At 33.3% G+C, this 4,168-nt stretch overlaps 1 long non-coding RNA gene across 2 annotated transcripts; it reads right to left on the bottom strand.

The window, feature by feature from the left end:
* Positions 1–343: 343 nt before the first annotated feature.
* LOC142224540 (uncharacterized) lies at positions 344–2,086 on the bottom strand. 2 transcript variants are annotated; one of them, XR_012719170.1, is made up of 4 exons: positions 1,764–2,086; positions 1,578–1,698; positions 1,287–1,472; positions 344–842 (listed from the first exon to the last, which is right to left on the bottom strand). It is a non-coding gene; the product is annotated as an uncharacterized LOC142224540 (long non-coding RNA). The 2 variants fall into 2 exon arrangements; XR_012719169.1 differs by lacking the exons at positions 344–842; positions 1,287–1,472 and having other exon boundaries at positions 1,575–1,698.
* Between the last annotated feature and the right edge of the window lie 2,082 nt (positions 2,087–4,168).

Genomic DNA, 4,168 nt, shown 5'->3' with positions numbered 1-4,168 from the left:
AAAGGTATCATTCCTTCCCCAATAAACACAAACGTTTGAAAAATACTAAAATTCAATAATTTTTCAAACATTTTTTCAAAGGATTAGGGTAATATTCAAGTTGAGAAATTGTTGAGAAAATCGCGTTCTCAACAAAAAACAGACATTACCCTCAACAGTAAAATTCAACACAATAGCAATAATTTCTCAATTGTAATCCTCAAATTGAAATGCATCGCTACTCAATAATTTCTCAAACAGTTTTCAATGTGAGAAAAATAAAAAATTACCATTGTTGCGAATACTTTCAAACCACAATTTGTATGAAAGTCAATCCTAGTTCTAACTGAAAGTCAATACTAAATTTCTAGGGATTTTGTAAATTTTATTATTTTTTTCGTTAACAAATATAATAATCTTAAAAATAACATTAATAATATATAAAAATAATAATATAATACCAATCAAAATGTAATTATCTTATTAAAAGTATTAATAAATAAAACTATGAATACAACTTTAAATATCTTAAACATTTTTACATGTATAATTCCATTTCCTCCATAATGTTGGTGTCATTAATATGCTGGCAATTTGAAATAATTACTATCGAGGAACTTGCTGGCTTGTGTGTTAGAATAGATTCCAGCAAGAGGAAATCACAAAATATCAAACTGATGACGGGATGTAAATTGATGTAATGCACATTTTCATCCAGAAGTTCTTGATATAGGAATTGTTGCACTTTGGTTTAATTGATTGCACTTTGTAAGTTTTCTGAAAACTTTTCTTTGTTGTTCCCTTCATCGGTTTTTCATCGGCCAACATCTTCCAAGAATATACCATCCAATGATTTTAGTTTTCTGCAAAACAATCGAGTTTTGTTATTTCCATTATGTTTTCATTTCACTTTTTATTTTGACTTACCAATTTTTATTTCTTCCAACTGACCACGTACTTCGTGATTTCCTCAAGAACGTTGGTGTTACAAAATTGTTATTAAAATACTGGCAATTTTCAGGAACTTGATGACCAGATAATTTGAATAAATTTCCAGCAATTTCAATTCACAAAATAACAAATTAAACCGATGATGCACATTTTCATCCAGAAGTTCTTGATATAGGAATTGTTGCACTTTGTTTTAATTGGTTGCACTTTGTAGTTTTCTGAAAACTTTCTTTGTTGTTTCCTTCATCGGCCAACATCTTCCAAGAATATACCATTCAATGATTTTAGTTTTCTGCAAAACAATCGAGTTTTGTGATTTCCATTATGTTTTCATTTCACTTTTTATTTTGACTTACCAATTTGTATTTCTTCCAACTGACCACGTACTTCGTGATTTCCTCAAGAACGTTGGTGTTACAAAATTGTTGTTATTAAAATACTGGCAATTTTCAGGAACTTGATGTCCAGATAATTGGAATAAATTTCCAGCAATTTCAATTCACAAAATAACAAATTAAACCGATGATGCGATATAAATTAAACTATATCACATCGATAGTTTAATTTATATCGCATCATCGGTTTAATTTATTTTGTGAATTGCGAATTATCATCCAGTAGTTGTTGATATGGAAAAGCATAAATACCAAGTTTTTTTTGGTTGCACTTTGATTTATGGAAACTTTCTCTTCTCGATAAGCCACTACCATTTTTCATCGGCCAGCCTCTTAATGTGTCCAAGAATCAGCATCCAAATATTTTAGTTGTCTGCAAAGAGATTTGAGTTTAGTGACTTCCTTAAAGTTTTCATTTCGTGTTTTAGTTTTACTTACCAATTATTATAAGCAATTTCAATTGATTATTAAAAAATTTCCACATTTTTGTATTTCTTCCACGAACTTTGTTGTCCAAAGTAGTATTGAAAACCATGTGGTTTTTTCGTTGCATTTCAGGGTAGTGTTTTGTCAAAGTTTTCTCCAATTATCTTCAACACATTTTCAAAGTTTTCGTCAACATTTTGCCAAATTGGTTGTAATTCGCAAACAATGCGAAGATGAATTGAAGATGAGCTTTTTCAAGTCAAGTTGAATTTATGTTGAAAATGATATTTACCCTCAAACTGAAGAGGTGTTGCATTTGAAAAACGCTCATCCTGTGTTTATTGGGTTCTATTCTCCTCTTCTCTGGCGGAATCAATACCATACTCATTATTGTAAAGACAAAATCTTTGGAACTTTACATGATTTTTTTTCAGTGCAGCAAAAAACAATGAAAATGTTCTTTTTGGATTCGCATGTTGTGCAAAATCGTATCAGAAGCAATGCATTTTACATGCTTGTCATTTTTTTGGGGATGCTTCTTCACTATTTCGGATTTTATTTAAAAAACTTAGAAGCAAACTGAAAACAAACAATTTAGTAAAGTCTAAAATCGGACGGGGCCGACTAAAGGGTGATACGGTCAAAATTTGGTCAAGGGAAAACGCGTGTAAATCGGTGAAATCGTTTATTTAAAAAATCAAATTAAATTTCTTTTTCAAGTTCAATTAGTATAAAATTCAGGAAAAATATTCAGTTAGGCTTTCGCTTTTCCAAATCCGAATTGCCGGGCCTCACGCTTGACACCTGCCATCAGATTTTGTACAGCCACCTTGTCCACCTTCTTCGCCGCAGAAATCCAGTTTGCCTTGAACTGCTGCTCGTCCTTAGCAGGTTTTTGGTCTTCTTTAGATTCCGCTTGACAATAGCCCAGAATTTCTCAATTGGGCGGAGCTCTGGCGTGTTGGGAGGGTTCTTGTCCTTGGGAACCACCTGCACGTTGTTGGCGGAGACCTCTCTCGGAGAGAGAGGTTTCGCTTGAAACTACGGGTAACTCTCTTTGTCGTCTCAGCGGCTTCGGGTTTTCGATTTCCCCCCGATCCAGACTTCCTGGCTGTCGACAAACGTTCCCCAAACACTTTAATTACATTTGTAACGGTTGATTTGGCAACTTTTAGCGATTTTGCCAGCTTTGCGTGCGAGTAGCTCGGATTTTCGCGATGCGCGAGCAAAAATTTGATACGCTGCTCTTCTTGCTTGGACGGCATTTTGACAACTGAAGAGTGAATTCCAAAATCAAAATAGGAGCAACATTCTACACACACACCTTCAAAATGAGGGGTGTTCAGGTTTTTTAAATGCAAAATTGAAAGAAATACGTCAAGTTTATATTGACCAAATTTTGACCGTATCACCCTTCATATTATACTCTTCACCACTATGTAGACCAAAATACCTCAATTCCTTGGAATTTTTAAATCAGAACCGATTTGGAGAAACCTTTTTAATCTTCTACAAAATCTTTAAATTTAAATCGGCTAACGCCCTGAAACGTAACACAATTATGTAAAAAATATGGAAAATATAAAGCTAAAGTCATTTTATTTATTGCACAAAAGTCCATTTATTATTTATCCGGCGATACACATGTATTAGAGGCATATGACAATTCGAGGAATTTTTATTTTGCTTATTAGCAGTGGTGATTTCACAAGGATATTCACTAAATTTCACAAAAATAGGTGGTCACTTGTGGAGTTTGTGACAATATTTGGCCACAGCGAGCGACATTTACGCAGGCGGAACCTTATCTAAATCTTCTGTGGAATGTATCGGGGACATCTTCCCTGACGTTGTGCCAATTTTGTCTAAATCGGAAGAATATATGGCGCCTTTTCTAAATATGAACCGATTTAGATACAATTCGACACAGTTCGATAAACTGTTAAATCTTTTTACTGTGTAAAATAAAAGCAATTACAATAAAATTCGGTTGAAATGGGTATAAAACATGAAATGTTCTACCATATTTCCCTAAATCAGGCTTATATATATGGGAGCAAGATCCAAATCTTAAACTATTAAAATTACATTTGGTACATAATGCAAAAATCTTAAATGACAAGTTGATCTCTGGTAGTTATACGAATTTAAATCGGGCGAAAGATATGTATTGACCATCCATTGTGCAAATTTGAAGGAAATCCATTGTTCAAAATTTGAAAGAGCTATATCTAAATCTGAACCGATTTCAACCAAATTTAGCAAGCATTGGTAGAATGCCAATTTTACTCTCAGTGCAAAATTTCACGCAAATCGGTAGTAAACTTTGACCTCTGTGGTCATATGAGTCTAAATCGGGCGAAATATAGATATGGGAGCTATATCTAAATCTGAACCGATTTCAACAAAATTTGTCA

The sequence above is a fragment of the Haematobia irritans genome, chromosome 2, assembly GCF_050003625.1.
Source record: "Haematobia irritans isolate KBUSLIRL chromosome 2, ASM5000362v1, whole genome shotgun sequence".
Lineage (NCBI taxonomy): Eukaryota > Metazoa > Arthropoda > Insecta > Diptera > Muscidae > Haematobia > Haematobia irritans.
Note: the sequence above shows the minus strand (reverse complement) of the source record. Positions and strands in the feature narration are given on the sequence as shown.